This window comes from Crocuta crocuta, unplaced genomic scaffold (genome assembly GCF_008692635.1).
Source record: "Crocuta crocuta isolate KB4526 unplaced genomic scaffold, BGI_CrCroc_1.0 scaffold17, whole genome shotgun sequence".
NCBI lineage: Eukaryota > Metazoa > Chordata > Mammalia > Carnivora > Hyaenidae > Crocuta > Crocuta crocuta.
The window spans coordinates 2,607,350-2,631,705 of record NW_027532041.1 but is presented as its reverse complement, the minus strand read 5'-3'; the positions used below and the strand labels follow the sequence as shown (position 1 = coordinate 2,631,705).

The 24,356-nt window shown below is 40.0% G+C and overlaps 1 protein-coding gene across 1 annotated transcript in view; it reads left to right on the top strand.

Annotated features, from left to right (window-relative positions):
• PDE4B (phosphodiesterase 4B) overlaps nt 1-24,356 on the top strand; it is a 352,152-nt gene that overhangs the window by 287,268 nt on the left and 40,528 nt on the right. The gene's annotated exons all lie outside the window — the stretch shown is intronic.

Here is a 24,356-nt window from a genome sequence, read left to right as displayed (position 1 = left end):
TAGTCGAATCTTGGCAGTGAGGCTATTTCTGCAATGGCAAAATCTTAAAGGGCACATGGAGCTTGACAAGGGGTGAGCATTACAGGTATTGAACTTTTAGCAAAAGCAGTCATAAGCAATAGTAAACTGATGGGTATGACTGTGTTCCAATAAAACATTATTTACAAAAATAGGCAGTGGGTTGTGTTTGGTATTCAGTAGTTTCCTTACCCAGGTGTAAATTATAGCTACTAATTCTCATTTTTACAATTTCATTTCCTCCTGAAAAATCCTTCCTTTGTTCTCTATTGCCTGCAGACTGGGGCACGCACTCCTCAATTCGGTTCCAATCTGGGTAGTGCTTTCTTTCCCCCTGATACTTTTTCTTCTCTATGCTCAACTCACATTTTCTGTACCAATAACACCATTCTTAATGCTTTCTGCTTAACCAAATCCTACCCATTCTTTATGGTAGATATTCCAAAATGGGGATAGAGAGGTCATCGCAGAATCACCTGGGAAGACTTTGACATTAATGGAACTCATCTCTCACTCTAAATTCTGATAATGGAAGGCAGGGGGTGGAGGTAGGGACATGTATAACCCGAAAATGTTCCCAAGCTTATTCAGGCAATTCCCACTCTCCTCCCAAACCACTGCTTTATGGCACTAACTACTAAAATCTCATTTGCTCCAAGAAGCCTTCCCATATGCAGCTCTCTTTCTTTGGATTCCCTTAGCCTTTATTGGTCAAAAATTCATTTTTAACACTTATGGTATTTGTGGTTATTTAAGAGTTTAGTGTGCCAGGCATTGCTCTAGATGCTGAAGATACAGCAATGAGCAAGACAGTAAAGGCCCTTCTCTCTGAAGATTACATTCTAGTGATAAGAAAGAAAAACAATAAACACATGCCCACAAAAGTGATGAAGATCTTTTCAGATAATGAAAACAAGCTAATGGGATAAGGAGTGACTGGAGAAGGCAGATGGAAGGATAAAAAGGTACTACTTTATTGAAGAGGGTCAGAAGGTGTTTAGGGGACCTATAGTGGATCTAAAACTTGAGTGCAGAAATCTAAGGGAAAATAATTATGAGCCAAGGGAATAGCACATTCATCTTTCTTATCTCTGAAAATGCCACTGAACATGGAATGTTGTAGTAGGAAATCTACAGGATGATTAAGAACAGTTCCCGCATGGGGCGCCTGGGTGGCTTAGTCGGTTAAGCGTCCGACTTTCGCTTGGGTCATCATCTCGCGCTTGGGTCATCATCTCGCAGGTCGTGGGTTCGAGCCCTGCGTCGGGCTCTGTGCCGACTGCCTGCTCAGAGCCTGGAGCCTGTTTCAGAGTCTGTCACTCCCTCTCTCTCTGACCCTCCCCTGTTCACACTGTCTTTCTCTCTCCTAGAAATAAATAAAAAACATTAAAAAAAAAAAAAAGAACAGTTTCTTCATTTAGGATTGTCAGATAAAATGTAGGATATTCATTTAAATTTGAATTTAAGGTAAATAATACTTTTAGTGTAAGGACTAATTATAGCATTAGAATATACAATAAGAATATAGTATAAGAACTAAGTATAATATAAGGACTAATTATAGGATAAGAACTAACTATATATATAATTTATCTGAAATTTAAATTTAACTGAATTCTTTGTTTTCTGCTAAATCCTATAACTGCATATTTTACTCATAGGAAAAAGTGACTCTGGGCAACTTGTGTCTAATATCATCCAGTTACTTGGAGCTGAACTAGAATAAAATCTAAATCTAAAACAGAAGCAATTTCATTTGGTGTTGATATTTTAGAAAATCTTATGCTGTTTTTTAATTGTGTCATTAGGTAACACTTTGTCTCCTAGACAACTCTGTAAAGGCATGTTCTATGTGCATTTTTAATTAATTAATTAATTAATTAATCAATTAATTAATCAATTTATCTATCTATTTATTTACCTATTTACTTATTTATTTGTCTATTTAGTCATATACTAAGTACATTAATACTTAATTCATTCTTGTATTCGTTACTATTGCAAGCCTGTAATAGAAGTAGGATTCTGGGTACAAAGAGGACATGGCCTCTGCCATCCAGATAATAGGGACAGTGAGCATATTTAAGTCATTTTAAATCAGCTTAGAATACAAACAGTCACTGCCGAGGAACGCAGTGGCACTGGTATTTTGAGTAGGGAGAGATGGCCTACAGTGTGAAGATCAAGGAAGACTTCAAGTGGAAGTCTGTCTTGGGTTTTGATGGATGGTAAGGACTTCAGTAAAGGGGATAAGGATCATTGTCCAGGCAGAGAAAACAGACACACTAGGAGAAGGTGGTAACAAAAATAAGACTTGTTTGGGGAGCAGCAGAGAATAAGTACAGGAGAAGAGTATGTGATGTTAGACCTGAGCTATGTAGAATCCTGAACACCAGATCAAGGTGTTCAGATGCATTTGATAAGTCATGGGATTCATTAAAGATTTTTGATTTAGCTCTCAATGTAATAAGAGGCATATGGGAAGAAAGTCAGTCTTTTGGTGGCACAAAACATGGAGATCCATGAGAAAGTGACTGCAAATGTCCTGGCCAGTTAAGTGAGGGCTGGACTATAATATATAGTAACAGAAAATGTACTGGATGCTAGAGATATTTCTGAGAAAGTACCTGCCAAGCCTGCTAACTAGCCGGTTGTAGAAATGGAGAAAAGATAGAGGCATAAAGATAAAGCTGAAATGTGAAGTTTATATGACTGGGGGAATGGTGGTACCATCAATAAAAATATGGAGGTCGGGGGAAAAGGGTGAATTACAGGTGAGAAGATGAAGATAATGGCTTTATCTTTTTAAACACAGCATTATGGAATTTCATAGCTATAAAAGTTGTGATTATACCCAATTGCTTTGCTTCATGTAGAATAAAATCTACTGAGAGTAAATAAATGACTTGCCTGTGATCACTTAGCAAGTTAGTAGAAGAGCCAGTTTTGGAAATCAGATATGCCTTGTCTTTCCTCAACAGTGTTTCTTCCATTAGGTGATCTATCTTAAGATGCATCTGGGTTTATAGGAGCAGAATAATCGTGATAAGATGCAATGATCAGTTGGAAATATAGATGGGGTCCTTCAGTAAGAGATCAGGGCCAACAATATGGGAGCCATCAAAATGAAAATTAATATTAATGGTTTTAAGGATGTGAAAGCAAACAAGACTGCCAAATTAGAGTTACTAAGTCAAATGTGATAGATATCAATGGATACAATGAAGTGTCCACTAAATTTCACATTTAGGAGCCCCCTAGAATTTGACAGAAAGAGAGAGAAAAAGCAGTTGCCATAGAATGGAGGGAACAGAATCACAATTATAAACACTGAAGGAGTACAGGGGTGGCAAAAGTGAAAAGAGTTTAAAACTATTTCTCTGGATGGTGATAGTAGGGGGGAAATGGGATATTGCTGAAACAGGGCCCACAGAATATCTTTTACATTGTTGGCTGGGTGAAACATGAATGCATGTAGGTAGAAGCAGTGAAAGTCCTGGAGAACAAGAAGTTAAAGGTATGAATGCGGGTATAATGGAGTTTAGCGTGGTCCTGAAAAGAGCTAGAGAAAATGGGGAGCATTAAACAAGGAGAGGCAGTAGAATGGACTAAATGGAGTTCACCTTGGCCTTTATCTCCTCTGTGAGGTAGGATAAAAGTGAGGACAGAAGTGGGAATGTTTTCGATGTAACAACTGTAGGGTATCAGTATTGATATGATAAAACTGCACGTAGAGCCTTGCTGGGGTTAGAGTCCTGCATGCAGGGTGATGTAATTAATTTAGCCTAATACTTTCAACTATGGCAGCAGAAGAGGAAATATGGACAATGGGGATTTCCCAGGAGTTCCCAGGAAGTGGTGAGAGTCTCTGTTTTATATATCCCTGTTGATGGAATTCATGTTAGATAAAGAACCAAGCAGACTGGGCAATGTGGGGAGAAATTAAGGGCAAAAGTCATGTTTCCGAGAGTACCTTTATGCCAGGCTTTCTGCTGGCATGTGCACACATTATTTCATTAAGTTCTCATGGTGGGTAATCATAACCTTGTAAGTACCCATTATTACTGCAGTTTTACAGACAGAGATTCTCAAAGTCACACAGAAAAAGCAACTTGCTCAAAGACACACAATTGTAAATGGCAGAATGTTTCCTTCTTCAAACCATGCTGGCCATTGCCTTCAGGAGCCAAGAAGAAAATAGAACAGTTGAAATTAGTCGAAGAATTTCAGAATTAAAGGTGGAACACTTCCCAGTGAGAAGGTCCAAAGTCAAACAGAAGTGACAGAAGAATCATGATGCTAGTTATAAATATTGAAGCCCAAAGAGTTAGAGCTAATTGATTTTTTCCAGAAAGTGTTATTGAAGGATAACATGCAGAGATGAAAGTGCACAAATCCTAAGTGTAGAAGTCAGTGAATTTTCATAAAATAAACACATCCATATAACCAGTACCAAGACCAAGAAATAGATCCTTGTCAACCTGCTAGAAGGTCCCCTCAAGTCCTTTTCCAGCCACACCCCTAAGGTAACCACTGTCTTGATTTCTTATATTGATTTGGTTTTGCCTCTTTTGCATTTTATATAAGTTGAATCCTATTTCATATATTTTTTAATATCTGGTTTCTTTTGTCAATATTTACATTTATGAGATACATCCCTGTTGTTGTCTATGGTAATTGTTTTGATTAATTTAACCACCATACAACCTTGCAAATACATAGCTACCCCCTTCTCTAGTGGGAAGAGAGTCTCATTATGTGAGGCAAATAGACAAAAGATTATTCACATTTCTTTTCTATATGCTTTCCTTGGATAGGAAGTGGGGAAGTCTTGAAAGATATGTTTCTGATATATACAAAACGGTGTTGAAATTGCATTTAGAGATAGTTTATAGAAGACTTGTTAAGGAAGTTCCTCATGATCTACTCTATAGCACTACATACATTCTTATAATCAGAAGAGACTTCAAAATGTTCTATGTGGTTTATGTATACATTGTCAGCTCAACAAAGAGGATGAGATTCAATGAACATACTGGTATTTTAAAAGAAGGAAATTATATCAGTATGACAGTTTGAAACTTTAGGATTCACCGAACTATTCTCAGTTATTTGGAAATGATGTACACCTAGTTCTGGTAGAAGATTTAAGGAACTACTAACTACCATTTGGTATTATCTCTCTGGGAGGTCCCTATGTTAACCACTCAGCAAGGCAAATATAAATAGCTGAATACACTTGAAGACACAAGACATAATGTTCTGAAAAATAATGTACCAAAGTGGTCAGAGATTTTGACAAGTATGTGATTGGTAAAGCAAGTTGGTTTAGGAAAGCTCCAAATTACTCACCGTCCCTTGAGACTCAGTTTCTTCCTCTAGAAAATAGAGATAATGCTCTGTCTAGCTCTCCACCTGCTATGAGAATCAGATGATGAGACATGTGAGAAAGCACTCTGCAAATGGTAAGATAAGTATGATATGATGCTTAGCGGGTGTATGTCCTTTTCAGTTGCTCGTTTCTGGTGAAAGTGAAGGAAAAGTACCCAGATTTGAGGCATCACAAGTTGTACAAAATTTAGCAAGAGGATGAAGAGCTGTGCCTTTGAAGTTAGACAGTCCTGGATGAGAGTATATGCAAATTATTTAACTTTCTTGAGCCACAGATTCATTCATAGAATAGCGATAAGAACATTCCTTACATTTGCCAAGAGAAATAGATCATTGTAAGAAAGCACTTCTCTTGGCCCCCCCTTGTGTATAGAACGTTCCCAGTAAACAGTGTTTGTTACTATAATTCTGTAACAACAACAACAGTATCCCAAAGCTTCAAGCAGCCACTTAGTGCTGTTGATGTGCAAGGCATCTGATAAACATCAACCTCTTGGGTACCTGCCTTATGGTTTCATTGTTTAGGAGAACCCTTGCCAGGCTGAGAGCAGATAGCAGGACTGGGACCCTGGCCGCTCAAATCACATTGCTGCTGGGCACCTGTGGGATTCAGGTGCTAAAGGTGCCTTGGGTAGCAGGGCTTCCGATGAGGTGAACTATTCTTTCCTGTCCCACTCCACTCCCCCAGGTAAGCCCTGCCCTTGTGCTTCCTTGATGAGTCTTAGAATAATGGAACACCAGAGCTAAAAGAGACCCCTAGACTCACCCCTTCCAACACTGGCATTTCACAGTTGAAGAAATGGAGTTCAGAGAGGCTGAGGGGCTTGTCTAGGGTGAACTGGTGATAAACGTGGAGCAAGAACTCAAATCTCCCACTCTCAGTTCAGAACACTTGCTTCTACCCCACACTGCCCTTGGGAGGTGGCTTCACCTCACTCTCTCAGTGCAACTGCAGGATTATCTCTTTAAGAGTTGGGCTTGAATCTGATTCCACATGGAATCAATCCCCTGGACAATGCTTTGCACCTAATAGTCATCCTGAAGAATATTTTTTAAATCTTTTTAAAAATTTTTAACGTTGATTTAATTTTGAGCCAGAGAGAGAGCACAAGCTGGGAAGGGGCAGAGAGAGAGAGAGACGCAGAATCCGAAACAGGCTCCAGTCTCTGAGCTGTCAGCACAGAACCTGATGCGGGGCTCGAACCCACGGACCACGAGATCATGACCTGAGCCGAAGTCGGATGCTTAACTGACTGAGCCATCCAGGTGCCCCCTGAAAAGTATTTTTAAATAAAATCACATTTCTGGGGTACTTATTTCTCATATTCAGTTTTTGGAACTGGGGATCAGCTGAAAGATCATCTTTAAATGACCTGGTTCATTTCTCTATGCTACAGTATAAGTGAATGCCCAATTCCTGTGGAAAACTTCCTTCTCTAACTCTGCCAGGCAGCCAATCCATCTTTCCCAGGCTCTCTCACTACCCCAGTGCCAAGCGCTGTGCCAGTGTTTCTGTTGACATAGCACAGAATAGTGGCTAAGAGCAAGATCTGGAATCAGCGGAGAATGAAGGTCCCGGCTGCAACTTTACAAGATACTCAGTGACTCTACGTATCCATAAAATGGGGAAGATGATACCTACCTCATAAGTGTTAAGCATTAACTGTGTGAAGTCCTTAGTACAGTGTCTAGCACATAGAGTGCTCTATTAATGTCTTAGATTGTATCTCAGTTTGCACATAGACATGTCTGCCTCCCCCGCTAATCTACGATCCTCTTCAGGTATAGAACCTTGTCTTGGTTAGTTTTGTTTCTGTGGGACCTTGGACGATGTTGTCTGGTACATGATAGTCACCCATTGTTTCCAGAAAGGAGGGAGAAAGAGAAGGGAAGGAAGGAGGGAGGGAGGAACCCTTGTGGGATGTGGCTGAATTCCAAACAAAGAAACCAAAGACCTGGGTTCAGACCCAGCTTTCCCGGTTGCTACCTGTGGACTGTTAAACTAGTCACTCAATGTGTGTAAAACATTCTCTTTCTCAGCAAAATGGGTTTCCTAATACTCACTTCATAGCATCGTTAGGAGGATAATTTGAGACAATGTATGTGAGAATATTTTGTAAATTAAAATGGAGTTTCTGAATTTGGTATGAGAATCCCCTCACTGTTATAACAAGATCTGCCTTCTCTCAATAATTAGTCAGCCCCTGTGCAGCGATGCCTGTCTGTGGTGTGGAAGGCACTGTGTCAGCTGCTGTGAGGAGGTCTCTGCCTTCAAGATGTTTGCAGCACAGAAGGGAGGTTAGACCCCTGGCTTCCGCCCCCAACCATGACAGGCAGCTGGAGAGAGCTTTTGGGCAGGGGCCCTTGACCTCAATCCACCTACCTCAGCGAGTGCCCAGCGGCTGTGGTCTCTGAAGTGACCCCTAGCAGCACATGCATGCCAGGCTTGCCCAAGCTCGCCTTTGGAATGCTGCCTCCTTTGTGAAATGTCACCAGCGTCATGTTCTCATTTCCCTCATAACACACATTTTAAAGCAGCAAGCTGTATTCCCCATGACGTAAATGGTACAGTGGCACCGCAGCAGGGGCAGAGGGTGGCTTCGTGCCAGCGGAATAGAAAGTCAGGGGCTGATGTCTGGCAGCCCACTTCCCCACTCTGAGCACCTCAGCTGGGGACCCGCTCTGGGACTTTCATCTTCACCCTCACGCAGAGAGTTCTCTTTCCTTTGGTATAAATCCCCAAGTGTGAAGGTCTGGGAGCCTTCGAGAAACACAAATAAAGACAAATTTTGTTTCAATGCCTCTTATACTCCATCAGGGAACCAGCGTAAAAGCAGCCCCTCATTATAGATACTCCCTGAAAACATTGCCTAATTTCCTCCCATCCAAATCCAGATTTCCTTAACCTACCCTTTTCATCTACATGAGGTGTTTAAGTGGATGTTAAACCTACATTCTTAACTGGAGACTCGGGTTTCTCCACAGTGTTTAGAAAGTTTAGCTCACGTGGGTATTGTATTTGTTTTCTATTGCTCTTGTAACAAATAACACAAACTTTGTGGCTTAAAACTACACAAATCAAGGTTTTGGCAAAGCCAGTTCCTTTCTGGACTCTCTAGAGGAAAATCCATTTTCTTCCCTCTTCCAGCTTCTAGAGGCTGCCTGGATTCCTTGGCTCTTGGCCCTATTTCATACTCAAAGCCAGCAATGGCTGGTGGAATCTTTTTCACATTCCGTCACTCTGACACTGACACACGTGCTTCCCTCTTCCACAGAGATCTTTATACACTGCGTCTATGGAGACAATCCAAAGCACTCTCTTTATTTTAAGGTTAGCTCATAAGCAGCCTTATTCTCATCTGCTACCTTAGTTCCCCTTTGCCATGTGACATAATATATTCACAGGTTGCAAGGAAGAGCATGGACACATCGTTGAGAGGCCATCGTTCTGTCTACCACAAATATTGAGAGTGATGTAAAGATCTCAGGTCGTCTCTGTAGCAATGTTTGACAAATATGGCCTGTGGCCAGCCACTTGTTTTTGCAAATAAAGTTTTATTGGAACCCAGCCATGTACATTTGTTTATGTGTTGTCTGCGGCTGCTTTCATGCTTAAATGGCAGAGTTGAATATTTGTCACAGAGACCATATGGCTCACAAACCTAAAAGGATTACTCTCTGGCCTTTTTAGAAAGTTTATTGAGGAGCACCTGGGTGGCTCAGTCGGCTAAGCTTCCAACTCTTGATTTTGGCTCAGGTCATGGTTTTGCGTTTCGTGGGATCGAGCCCTCCCCACCTCACATGCTGCCAGCTTGGAGCCTGCTTGGGATTCTCTTTCTCTCTCTCTCTCTCTCTCCCCCACTCATGCTCTCTCTTTCTCTCTCTTAGAATAAATAAACATTTAAAAAAAATTTCACCGACCTTTCTCTATAGAGAAAGTGCTATAGATACCCCCATACCCATACTTATTAAATTTCTTGCAGTGCTCTGCCTGCCTCTCCTCTCCTTTCAATGCCATAAAACTACTTAACCCTTGTAGTAACTCCAAGCACTATGGTGTGTTATCTTTTTACTTTGATACACGCTGGTCCCTTTTCTTAGAATACATTTACCTTCTTTTTCTGTCTCCTTCCAGCAAGCTCCTATTCATCCTTTAAAACCCTCTGAAGGCATAACTTCCTCCAGGAAGCCTTCCCCAACACCCCTACCCAAGGAGAAGTAATTACTCCTATTCTCAAAGCAGTCTTTCTGGACTTTAAGTGCCTTGGTGGCAATGACTGCTATATTTAACTTTCTGGGTATCCCCTGTGCCTAGGATAGGGACTGACATGTATTATGTATCCAATAAATATTAGTGCGATTGAATAGTACTTTAAATAATTCCAGCCAGAGATGAGGTACAATACAGTGGCAATAACAACAGGTTCTATAGAACTTCAGAATTTGTCTCTCCTGTTGTATGGAGGCTGTGTCATCTTGGAGATATTAGTTCTCTTCTTTTGGCCTCAGTCTCATTGCCTAGGAACCAAGCAGTTGAGGCTCTAAGACTTCTCCAGCTCTAATGGTTCTCTCCACTGCAGATAATTTGGCCTTGTTTCCTTGGCTATGCTGCCGATAGAGATCTCTTGCATTAAGTTTGTGCCCTGCAGAGCTGGAAATCACCCAACCTATATATCACTCATAGCTTTGCTTTGACTGTATGGCAACTGAGGACTAAGGAAGTGGGGGCGGAGGGAGTGGAGGACAACAAGGAGCTGGTGAGATAATCTGGGGGGATTATGAATTTGTCATTGACCTTTCCCCAGGAGCCAATTAGAAGGCAGACACATGCCCTCAAGAGTCACTTCCAGGTAGTATGTGCTCATAGTCCCTAGTCTATAATCCTTGCGACAATCCATGCCTAGAGCTCTGACCATTTACTGGAGATTCACCCCAAATCCTTATAACCATAGGGAATCACACCAAACACAGTGTGGTCCAAATTAACATGTTTCTTCCCCTCCCTCCTCCAAATCCCTCACACTTGTCACTGGTTCTATCTTATGTACCACTGTAGAGCTAGAAACCTTGGTGACAATTTTGGACACTTTCCTCTCCCTGGTCCTCTGTATACCATCTCTTATGAAGATACATCTTTTTTTCTTCTAGGAATTCCTTGGAATTTAACTCTTTTCTTCCATTCTGTTCTCATCTATCCTAGCCTGCTTTGTTCTCAACTGAAATCTCTGTCCTAAAGTTTTCCTGAGGTCCCTAACTCTAGCTACTCCCCATTGAGAACCATCTGACATACTCCTGCTGGCCTAATTGTCCTAAATCCCATCTTTCCTCACGCCACTCCCCTGGAGTGGTCAAGAGCCTCCAGCAGTTCAGACTCCTCCGCTCTGCTTCATAATTGGACCCACTCTGACGAACCATTTTTCTTCCACACCGTCTGCTCAGGAAGACGTCTTCCCCCCTGCTTTGTATTTCCTTATGGATTCCATGTCTTTCCTTCTGTGATTACCTTTACCTGGCTCTTAATTTAGTTAAGTTCAGTGCACTTCTACAAACGTTTATTCAGCACCTGTTTTGTTCATAGCACAGCACATCTTCACTGCTCCCAGTTCTTCTCCAGTGAGAAGCACAGCCCACAGTGTCCCCTTGCTGTTTCCCCTCCCAGACTACACATCCCTGGAGGATGGCAATGACTGTGTCTTTTACTTCTTTGTACTCCCTACTCGGGCCCGCCATTAAGTCCAGATGCCCAGGCCACCTTCCCAGCCTCATTTCCCATTTCCTTTCCTACCCATTCTGTCCTCTATACATTAATGATAATGCAAGATACTTTATTCATGCAGGTTCTCAATTAGTTGTTGCTATAATTAACATTATCCTTCGTATCTGTCCTTCCCATGGTCCTTCAGTTTTTGGTGCACAGGCTCTTGAGCATTTGGAGTTAGAGAAAGTAGCAAAAGAGATTTTGTCACTATTAGACATAAAATTGCGCTCGCCTCCAAATCCTAATTGGAACATTCCACACTCAATGCTATATATTATGTAGGCTATTGTATTTATTTTGCATGTATGTAAGGCAAGTATTTATTAAGTGCCTGCTGTTTGCCAGGTACTGTTCAGGCCTTGCCATTAGCAAATTTCAGTGGCCTTTTTTGTAAATGAGTCATTCTGCCTTCCTCATCTCAGACCCAGCCCTCCCTTCGTAAGAGGAAATGCGGTATGGGAACTGCAATTCAAAGTTTTCACTGAGGGCTTGGTCCTGAGCCTGGGCTGTGTAAACTCACTCACTCTCTCCCCCTCTCCAGTTCTCCTGAGGCTGCCAGGGGCCAGCTGGGGCCTTCTGTCTGCTGGCTGCCTGGGTTATTCAGTTTCAGAAAAATAATTTCTAGTCCAAACTACAACTATTTGAAATTCATTCAAAGTGTAGCAGTAATTCATTCATTCAATAAGTTCAGTCAGTGAATAAATTCAATTCAGTAAATATTTGCTAAATTAAAGCCATCACTCAACAAGACTGACTTAATCTCAAAATGCCTACTGTATGGTGCCAAAATAAGCTTTGTCATATAATCTATTTTTTAAAAGATCATTATTCTCTTGTTTACTACTATTTCAAATAATGCAAATTCTCATAATTTGAGGAAACTTTTTTTAAAATTTCTAATGTTTGTTTATTTTTGAGAGAGAGAGAGAGAGAGCATGAGCAGGGGAGAGACAGAGAAAGAGAGAAAGAGAGAGGGAGGGAGACAAAGAATCTGAAGCAGGCTCCAGACTCAGAGCTGCCAGCACTGAGCCTGTCGAGGGGCTCGAACCCACGAACCATGAGATGATGACCTGAGCCAAAGTTGGACGCTTAACTGACTGAGCCACCCAGGTGCCCCGTCAAGGAAACTTTTTAAACTAGATGTCATGGCATTGTGTGATAAGTACCAGAAGAACCACCGTACAAAACAAAATAAATTAAACAACAAACGTTGGCTAGTTAGAAACAACTTTTTAAAAAATTACTATTGGAATCTAGTTCCTCGATTATTTCAGTGTTAAGACCACTCTGAATCTATGTTAGATTGATACATGTGTGAAGCTGGAGAAAAGGCCAGAATGTCAGAAGTGACACACAAAGCATTTCCAGTCCTTGTCTGTATGTGTGTGTTCAAGGGGAGATTGATTCAAGCCAATATTTTCTACCTCGCCTGCACATTTATGTTGGCGGGATTTCACTGGTAAATATTGGTTTAAACCAAACACTGAAATCTTTAATCACAGTTAAACAGACACTGCATTATACTACATTAGACACTGCATTAGAAAAGAAGAAGCAGAGAAAGAGCAAGCAGAGCGTATAGCTACCATCTTTCAAAGCAGGAAAGGAGAAGTTAGAATTCAGTAAAGATCTTCAGAGGTAGAAATGCCAAGACAACCATTGCTGAAATACAAAATTTTGTTTTTCTAAAGTCTGGAGTTGAGTTCAGTTAAGTGACGTAGTTTACAAACCCAGAGGAAATTAGGGCAGGAACGGAAATACTGCTAAATCAGTAGAAACTGGCCAAAGGAAGCCAAGCTCTCTCTGACATACAGCGTTGACTTCTTTCTTCTATATTCTCATCCAATTCTGGCTCACTACTCTGTCAAGTTGTGTTGCCATGAGACCTGGGACCTAATTTTATATTTCGATGCATGCTAGTTAGAAGTTCTGAATCTGTCACATAAAACAACAGCTTGCCTAACCTGCAAACAAGACTGCAAAAAGCATACTATTATTAACCTCTCCTACCACACACACACACACACACACACACATCCACATCCACACATGCACAAACTCCATCCCAAAAAGAGCTGCTTGACTTTATTCATTGTGTGCCTTCATTCACATCCAGAACTCCATAAATCACCTGAAGAGCTTGTCTCCAGCTATGCTCCTTCCTCCCACCCCCACCACCCCTGTGCTCCTCACATTCCTATTCATCTCATTTGAGACATAGCCCTGGGCTGCTTGGATGTTTCTAAGAATGTCTTCAGGAGGACCAGCTGTTTTATCTCTGAAATCTATGATTATCTCTGCTTAATTAAATCATTGCAGCCCGCATTTGGGGGTAGGTGATGATCAGATTTGAAAGAAGCAGGGACCTGCTGAAATGAATGGCCAGCCCTACTGAAGGCTGCCTTAGGGAAATACTGTTTTCATTTGTCTCCTCTCCTCTTTTCTCCTCCCCTTCCCTCTCCTCTCCTCTCCTTCTCTCCTGTCTTTTTCTTTTTCTTTTCTATTATTTTCTTTTCCTTTCCCTTCCCTTCTCTTTCTTTTTCTTTTCTTTTCTTTTTTCTTCTCTTTTCCCTTTTCCCTGTCTTCCCTTCCCTTCCCTTCCCTTCCCTTCCCTTCCCTTCCCTTCCCTTCCCTTCCCTTCTCTTCTCTTCTCCCTTCCTTCCTACCTTCCTTCCTTTCTTTCTTTCTTTCCAAAAAATTTTTGGGGTGCCCAGGTGGCTCAGGCAGTTAAGTGTACAACTTTGACTCAGGTCATGATCTCACCATTTGTGAGTCTGAGCCCCACATCAGGCTCTATGTTATCAGCTCAAAGCCTGGAGCCTGAGTCTCCCTCTCTCTCTGCCCTTCCCCCACTTGAGCTCTCTCTCCCTCTCACTCTTTCTCTCTCTCTCAAAAATAAATAAACATTAAAAACATTTTTAACTTTAAAAAATGTAATAAAAAATTAAAATTAAAAATTTTTTTCCATCAGATCCCAAGAGAGTCTGAGCTTGCATGACTTATAGGAAAAAAAAATCTTGAAATTGAAAGACTCAGATAAAGTGGTTAGCACCAAACCTGGCTGAAGATGTGGGTCATCTGGACCAATTCTAAAAAGAACACAATTTCCCAAAGCCCACTCTGGAGAGAGCCTGTGTCAGTATTTCAAGGTTTAGCCTGGGAATCATCCCTAGGAAACTGGCATAGTGATCAGGTATCAACTTTAGATTCAGGCTGGATTAGAAATTGAGTTCTAGCATTAGTATCTAGTGGGACTTTGGGCAGACTGTGTAACCTCTTGAGTCTCAGTTTACTCACCTGTAAAATAGGAATAATAACTATTTAATGAGGTTGTTGCAAAAATTAAATGAGATAATATACAAAGTCTCTCACACACTGCCTGACTTATGGTAGGTTAAAATAAAATGAGGACCATCCAAATGTCTCCTTGGGACTTAGAAAACAAAGCAGTCACTGAAGTATTCCTGATGGCACTGGAGGTAGACTGCCTAAGTCTGAGTTCTGGCTCTGCTAAATCTGTGACCCTGGAAAAGTTATTGAATTTCTGTGTTTCCCATCTGTAAAATACAAGGTTCTATTATATATAAAATAATACTCAGGTCATGAAATTTTGATGAAGACAAAATTAGTTCATGAATGTAAACTGCTTAGAAAGTTTGACTGGCATTCAATGAATATTAACTATAATCGTTATTATCACTGTCGCTTTTAAGACAAGCATCTGTGGAATTATGAATGTTGGTTGGGGTGTTCAAGTCCTGGCAATAGGTTATGATCTAGAACAGTGTTGTCCAACAGAAATATAATGCAAGCCCCATAGGTTGTTTTAAATTTTCTACTAAACACATAAAAAGAAAGACGATTTAATAATGTTTAATAATGTTTTAATAATGTACTTTACTTAATAATATCTAAAATATTATAATTTCAATATGTAACCAAATGTGAAATTTTATTGAGATATTTTACATATTTTTTTCACACAAAGTCTGTAAAGTCCAGTGTGCATGTTACACATACACACTGACGGGCCACATCATATCACATCAGACTAGCCACGGTCTTAATGCTCAGTAACCACACATGGCTAGTAACTACCATATTGGACAAGGCAGAAATTGCAGATTTTAAAGCAAGGCCCCTTACCTTGATGAGCCTCGATTTTTTCATTTGCAAATATGGAGAAAACTTTCATGGTTTTGTTTGCAGAAAATGAGCAAACTTGAAAGTACTTTGTCAGCTGGAAAAGGCTATATGTAGTCAGCTTTGCTCTCTGTAAAACTTGACTGTCAAATGCAATGCCATTCTCCCATGATGAAGTTCCCAAAGTGCTACATGATCTGAATAATCACCCAGGAGAACACCAGGTGAATGGGGCTTTTTTCAGGTAGTTGGAAGAGATTTGAGCTAATACTGTTTTTAGAGACAGGGAAATTTCTAGTCCCCTTCTGTTCCCTACCAGCCATGTTTACTCCATTGGCAAGAACCTTTGTTTCTACTCTCCATTGATTCTTGAGATTCTTTTGACAACTTTCATTCTACAAGTAAATATAAAGTTAAGGTATAAATAACCCTTCCACTTCCTCTGATAACACCCTAGTTTGGGGCCCCATTTCTTCTTAACTCCTAGCTTTTCTTGCAAATAATCATCCCCAATACTAATGATTTATCAAGAACTTATTCTTTACTCCATCCTTTAATCCTTACAAATTACTGCTACCAGATCAATAATTAATTTTCTTATAGGCATCATTTTAATAGTGAGAACAATGAATTTGGAGTCAGAAAGCCTAGATTCAAGTCTATAGGTTTTGCATTTATCCCTATGGGATTTGGAGTGAGACACTAAATCTCCCTGGACATCAATCTCTTCCTCTATAATATAGAGACAATAATACATCTCTCATAAGTTATGATAAAGATTAAATAATATTATATATATGAAAGAAATTTATAACTGGAAAGCATTGCAAATGTGTAAAATGGCATTAAGATATTTATAAACCACTTTGTGTATGCCATTCTTCTGTTAAACAATTTTCAATAACTCTTCATTGCCTATCGAGTAAAATCAGATACCTTAGTCTAGCATGAAAAGTTCTCCAAGATTGCCCTGACCACCCTACTTTTGCAAATTTATTCTCCTCTACTCCCTTACTAAAACCCAGTGTTCTAACCAAATAGGACTGGTAGATTTGATCTCCCCAAACAGAACTAAATGATATGGCACACTTCTAATTTTATACCATTATTCATGCTGTTTATTGTCTTACCTTGTTTGTTTTTTTCATCTGCCCAAATGCCATCCATTCTTCTTTACCTGGCCTCCAAATCTTTCTTGATCTCCCTTTCCCCCATGTCTTTAAGATCTGTCTGTACTGTCTCTGAACTTTACTTGTATCTTTCTTACAACAATTGTCAAAATATTTGGGATTCTAGTATTGCTTGGTGCACAGAGGCCTGCAGTAAAGTGTCTGAATATAGTTCTTCAGTGAGAGTCAAATCACAAATTCTACATGCGATAGTTTGCAGAAGTCCCCTTGAGAGACAGAATGTCCCCAGTATTAAAGCTAGCCAACCTAGGGGCACCTGGTTAGTCCAGTCCGTATAGCATGTGACTCTTGATCTCTGGTTCATGAGCTCAAGCGCCATATTGGGCTTGAAGCCTACTTAAAACAAACAAAAACAAACAAACAAAAAGACCTAGCCAGCCTAGAAATCTAATCAAGATATGAATGCTAAAGAAATGGAGAGCCCATTAATTGTGGTAACATTGAATAAATCAGCAAAAAAGAAGGTGGTTTGTTTGATGACTAGTAAAAGAAAAAAACCAAGAACAAGAATTCCTGACATTGTTTCTCCAATACTGTTTAGTAGCAAAAGCCCCATTCCTTTTGTTTAATTGATATCCCATCTACTGATATGTTGGGCAAGTCAGCAGTGTAAATAACATTTCTTGGGCTTCTGTTAAATAATAAATGCTGTGCTGCATAAAAGACCAGGCAAAAAGATATATTCCCTTCTCTCAAGAAGGTTATCTGATGGGTGAGATGAACCAAGAGAAATAATTTAAATGAAATATGGTCAGTTGGAAATAAAGGGAAGGGAGCTTAATCCAACCTTAAAATATTTAGGAAGTTTTGTAGGGGAGATGACCCTAGGTCGACTCCTAAAAGAGAAGTAAAAATTAGCCAGGTGAACAAAGTTGGGAAGAGCGCTTCCGACCAATGGAAAGACTTGAGCAGAAACAACTACAGTCTCCCTCAGTAGTGAAGCTAAGGATATCAGGCTTGAGGAAAGCAGCCTAATCATCCAACTGACTCCCCTGCTCTGATTTCATGCTTATGAAACAATCTTATGATTATAATTCTTAGTGAATATGAATCATATGATCATAAATTGGTCTCCCATGTCAAGGAATGTGGAATGACCAGATGACATGGAAAACTTCCCATAAGTTACTATTCTCTGTAAATTAGTTGGTCCCTGACTTCTCAACGTGTTCATGGGCGTTGGACAAGTAGAAATAGGATGAAGCCAAATGACACTGACAGAAATCTCATTCTGGACCCGAAAGGCCGAAGTGACCAGGAGTTTGGGTCACCAACCAAACACCACCCTCCTAGAGGCCATCTGATTTCAACTCATGAGCATCTCAAACCCATTTACCTGNTGCGGTTTTGATTTGTATTTCCCTGATGAGGAGGGATGCTGAGCATCGTTTCATGTGTCTGTCAGTGCCATGTCATTCTAATGACCACCAACTCTTGCATAGGTTACTGCAATAAAATCAATAAAAATGCTACTAGCAACTGGCATGAATACTTTACTAGGTGCTGGGTACTGTGGTAAGTGCTTTGTTGTGGATACTTCATTTAACCCTCATACAATCTGGTGGGAAAGATATACAACCCTGTGGGAAAGATGAGGAAATTAAGTCTAACAGAAATGAAGTAGCTCGTCCAGGTTCACATTGCTAATGAAATAAATGGCAGAGCCAGAAATTGGACTCATATTTGTCTTCCTTCAGATCCTGGGCTTTTAAATACAATTTAACTGGACTCCTTCCTGCCTTTAGGTTTATTCTTCAAATTGTAGGTACAGTGATCTTTTTAAAATTCAGATTTGGTGAGGCCACTCCTTTGATAAGGCTGCAGAACGATTTCCCACTGCTTCCAGAACAAAGTCCAAAGTCCTCTCCATGGCCTTCCTTGGCTCTGCATGACCAGATCCAAACTTTGTACTAGTCTTTTTCTGTCTCTGTGTTCCTCCTACATGTACTGCTCTCAGTTCATTGAGCACAACCTGATATTTCTCATGCCTAGAATGTCCTCTTTCCTTTGTAACTAATTCTTATTCTTTTGAATCATAACCTTACGAGGTACACCTTCCCTGAACTCTCTCTGTCATATCTCCACTTCTCAGACTTTCGGGTCTCCTGTTATCCCTGTGGCAAATTCTTAGGACACTCTACACTTCTTACTAGCTTCTCTCCCAATTATAATTAAATAAGTTCTTGTATAATTGTCTATTTCTACTAGAATATGGACTTCAAAAAAGCAATGTCATAAAATTTACCACTATATCCTTAGAGTTTCAAGCTGAGTCTATGACAGAATAGGCACTCAGAAAATCTATTCATTAATATGGTGTGTTTATATATTGGTGTGTGTGTGTGTGTATATATATATGTATATAGCTGTACGTATATGATAATGTATACTTATAGTGTGTGTATGTACATATTAATATGGTGTATATATATTGGTGTGTATATGTATGTGTATGTATATATGTGTCTGTGTGTGTGTGTACATATATAACATGGCCATTAAAAGGATGAGATGATGCCATTTGCAACAACATGGATAGACCTAGAAGGTATTGTGCTAAGTGAAATAAGTCAGACTGAGAAAGATAAATACCATATGATTTCCCTCATATGTGGGACCTAAAAGACCAAATGAATAAACACACAAACAAAAAGCAAAATCAGACCTGTAAATACCAGAGAACAAACTGATGGTTCCAGGAAGGGGGAGGGAGTCGGGGAGGGGAGGGACAGGGGCAGAGGGAGAATGGCCAAAATTAATGGGTGAAGGGGAGTAGAAGATACAGGCTTCCAGTTATACAATGTATAAGTCACAAGAATAAAAGGCACAGCATAGGGAATATTGTCAATGATACTATAACAGCCTTGTATGGTGATAGCCAGTAGCTACCCTTGTGATGAATGTAATATAATCTATGGAGAAGTGAAATCATTAAGTTGTACACCTGAAACTAACATAATCCTGTTTGTGAACTATACTGAAATAAAACATTTTCTAAAAATCTACTAATTAAATTCTTATCTGATACTTATAATACACTACATACTATCCTAAGCATTTTACATTCATTTTACTAATTAAATACTATAATCCATTATATAGATACTGTTACTATTCTCATTACATGGTGAGGAAACTGGGGCATGGAGAGATAAGTTAAGTGACCTTAACTTTACTATATGAACCCAGGCAGTCTGGTTCCAGAGACCAAGCTTTTAACCACTACTGTATATTCTTCATAAATATTTCTTGCATATATTTAATGTATTGGAAAAATATTTGGTTAGCAACTTACCTCCATCTCTAATCACTGCCTTGTGTCATTGTTCTTAACACTAACACAGGGGGGTAATGGAGTTCCTTGTGCACTCTCACATTGATGATGGATGTTATTGCCTCGATGAGTACATATTCTCATTAGTAAGTGAATGCCAAAATCAGAGTCCTTCTGAAGAGCAGGTTTCTGTAAGGGGAAGGATGTTGGAAGAGGGAGAGGTAGGGCAGAAGGGGAATGGAGCTTGAGGCTGGCATCTCAAAAACAGTTTTGTCTAAGCCCACGTGGGTGAAAGCAAACATAGGATCATTTGTTTATAACAGGCTCCATAGCTTAGCAAAAATTATCATGGAATTTAGAATCAGAGAACTTAGGTTTTCTCCTTCCCTGCTGGCTGTCCCCCTTCCCTCTCTCTCCTTCTTTTCTCTCAATCTCTCTCTCTCTCTCTCTCTCTGTCATTGGGTGGCTTTGAGCAAATCATTAGACACCTCCAAGCCTCTATATCCTCATATGCAAAATGGAAAAAGTTTAATAATTATAATACAAAATAATAATTTCTATCTCATGGGATGTATTTTTCAAGGAAACACTGAGATTTGTAAGGGATGTAAGTACTCGGTAAACTGTCAAGTTATGTGTACAAAAGCTAGTTGTGATTGGAGTTTTTTTTAACTTGCAGTCTTAGAGGAGTTTGCTAAAGAAATCAGCATCAAAATGACCTACTTTTCACTGTTATTTCTCTTGAGGGCAGTGAATCCACCCACAGTGAAATCCCTGTCATGTGCAATTGCGAAGTTCCATATTTATAAAGACACGTTAACAAAGTCCTGCCTAGAGAAAGGCCACATAGGGCTTACAAACTGCCTTTGGAAGCAGTGTGTTACAGAATGTAGAAATGTCCCCCAGGTTTTGTGATTTGTTCTGAGAATGCTTTACTCCAGGTTAAAGCAACATGCCTTCTTGAAATCTTGCACTCTGACACAGGTACATTTCATTTACCAAATATTCATCGAAAGAAAAGAAATATCTTTGGACACAAGCACTTACAATGAAAAGTATTGCTAATATAAGGGGAAAAAATCATAACCAAGGCCACTAAGTAAACAGGCCAATAGCCCCGCCTACCACGCTGAAGTAAAGAGAGGCTGATTTCCATATGTATGAAACTATTTTGCATTTTAACAAATACTTATTACACTGTGAGGAGGAATAGAGGAATGAAAAAAGCCTGCTAACATCAAGGCACAAAGAACCTAGAGAGGACATCTACAGGGCTAGAAGCTTGTGGATAAAGCTAGAGTCATAAGCTGAATACAGACAATCTAATTAATACACACTTCTCACTTCCAAGGATCAGAAGAGTGGTTTCTTAGTTTTCCTGATGAAGGACTTCTTTCATATTTTTTCCCTATGGAGCCCTTGCTTTAGATGTTTTGCTACAAAAACAAAAACCGTATTTAAAGGTAATAATTAGTCTATCAAATTAAATTTTTAAGTTATCTTATAGAGGCCTATTTAATGCTATTTCAGTTATTACGGTATTCACAAATTAAGAGCTAGGGAAGGTCTGAGGAGACTTTCCTTTCAATGTCAAGGGTTTGCTTTGTTTTGAGGTTAAAAGTGTGGATTTTGCTGTGACTCAGTTCTGTGCTCTGCTTTTACAGAGCACGCCCAGTCACGCAGTCAGATGGGGAAAGCTACATGCTAGCTTGCCCCCATATCCATGGGCCACCTGGCCATTGCATAAGGTCATTGTGTAGTTTGGGTACTGATCAAAGGTACTCAGCCAGGTGATGAGGGGAGTTGAAATTCAGCCCATGCGTCACTTCCCAAGCTTTCTGCCCACGGGCTACGTCTGCCAAGAGGGGTCACATTTTTCTAATTTTCACGAAGGCACTGTATAAATTTGGGGCAGAGGGCAGGGGAGGGGAGGAAGCTGCTAAGACACCCAGTTGCACAGACTGATCATTTTAGAGAATGGGAAAGACATTTCTTATATAATCGTTCGATGCAGTGGGCCATGTCTTCTGGTTGCTGTGACACCCAGCACCCAGCATGCGCACCTATGTTGGACATGTACTAGACTCTCAGTGGATTTTTGTGGAATGAATAAATGAACAAGCAGTCTTCTTGTACAATTCTCTACTTCTGAGAGTCCACTGACCTGGTGTGTCAGGATTTGGTGAAAGCAGAATGATATATCAGGTCAGGTCTATATTTTAGAAGTGAATGCCACCAAACTCTAACCTAGCCAAGAGGCAGCTCCTATGTGAGGTCATACAGTGGGAGGGACACTCTGGGAGGGGGTAGGGAGGCAACAGAAAGTTCCTGACATGTGCCAAGCGCTGTACCTAACACTTGGCATATATTGCTTCCATTTAATTCTGACAGCTAGTTTATGCTGTCTTCCTGTTTTACAGGAAGCATAGTCCTGTAAACAGAGTCATAGTCAGGCTGCTCACCTTGTCTACGGTTACACGGCTAGTAAATGAGTGGCAGAGTCAGGATTTATAAACATTTGAGTCAGACTCCAATCTGTTCCACTGGGTTTTGAGTTAGTAGGAGCATCCTGGTCTATGCAATATAAAACTAACCAATTTGGGGAGCTGTTTTTCAAATTTATTCAAATTCTGTTGAACAAAAGGAAAGGAAATGTGGTGGGGGGTTTGGGGATTTTTTGTTTGTTTTTTGTTTTTGTTTTTTTTAGAAATCCTGTTCTTTGTTTTTGTAAATAGACTTCCCTAGATGGGGATTATCTGTAGAAAGCATGCATGGAAAATCAGAAAGATGGAGAACAGTGTACAAATAACAAGTATAGGAGTCAGTGAATTGTCATAAAATGAACAGAGGCAGGTAATCAGTAGTCAGAGCAAGACATGGACCATTAGCAGCCCCATAGAAGCCTGTCCTTAAGTCCCTTCCAGTCACTAGCACTCCACAGTAACTAATATCTGGACTTCTAATATCATAGATTCATTTTTGCCACTTTTGAACTTTATTTAGATTGAATTCCATTTTTATGTACTTTTCGATACCTGGTTTCTTTTGCTTGACATTTATGTTTATTAGATTCATCCTTGTTATTACATATGGCAGTTGTTCTAATTGATCTAACCACTACATAACCTTGTGATACTACCACCTTCTCTACTGGGCAGAGTTCGATTATGTGAGACCGCTATATAAAAGATTATTTACATTTCTTTTCCATGTGCTTTCTTTGGGTAGAAAGTGGAATTACTTGATGGATGTGTTTCTTTTTTTAAGTTTATTTATTTATTTATTTTGAGGGAGGGAGTGGGGGGGGAGAGAGAGAGAGAGAGAGAGAGAGAATGAGTGGGGGAGGGGCAGAGAGAAAAGGAACTAGAGGATCCAAAGTGGGTTCTGTGCTGACAGCAGAGAGCCCGATGCAGGGCTCAAACTCACAAACCATGAGATCACGACCTGAGCCAAAGCTGGATGCCTAACCCGCTGTGCCACCCAGGTGTCCCTTGATGGATATATCTGATACATGCAGAGCTATCTTAAAATCGCATTTAGCATGATGCCTTATATCAGGAATCTAAAATAGTAAAAAATATAAAAGCTGAGAGTAGAATGGTAGTTACCATGGGTTGGGGAAAAGGGGATTGGGAAGATGTTGGTAGAAAGGTACATAGTTTAAGATATGCAAAGTTAGTAAGTCCTAAAGACTACCGTATAGCATGGTGCATCTAGTTAATAATATATCATTTACTTAAAAATTTGTTAAGAGGGTAGTAGGTCTTCTGTTAAATATTCTCATCCCGCACACAAGCAGGCATATAGACACACACACAGGGAGGAAACTTTGAGAGGTGATGATTAAATTAATGATGTTGTTTATGGTGACAGTTTCACAGGTGTATGCTTATCTTCAAACTCATCAAGATGTACACATTACATATGCACAGTTCTTTTGTATGTCAATCATACCTCAACAAAAAATTGCATTGAGATAGTGTTTGTAGAAAATTTGTATTTGGGCTGCAATGCAATGTTTTCACTTGCCAACTTCTCATCTCTGTTAAGGGTTATGGTACTTAGAGTTTCAAAGTTTAAACAATATAGGTGTGTAAATGGCCTCTGTCTCCACTTTCTGAGAGCTCAGTGAGGTAATAACACTTTCCTGTACTGGGTATGGAGCCAACTTTTAGGGCACCTGAGGTTTGTTACCAGCTGGGCCACTGGCTTCATTACTGTTAAAATCTATTTCCATATTTTCCAGCTGTGAGGAGCCAGCTCTTTGTGGCCAGGCTGAGATTTCTCAGACTTCTGGGTCTCTCCTTTCCAACCCCCACCCCCTCTCTCTCTCTCTCCACACACACACACACACACACACACACACACACACACATTTCTACTAGATTTGTGTGGGGGAAAAAACTGGGGAAATTAGAATGTGGGCTAGCTATTAGCTGAAATGGGAAATTATTTAAAAAGCAAAGGGGAGATTGTTACTGAACAAAAAGAATGTTACTCAACAGTTTGTATAGTGTGATCGCCACACACATGCATGAACATATATGCACAAAGGGATTAATAATAGTGAGCTAAGTAAAAA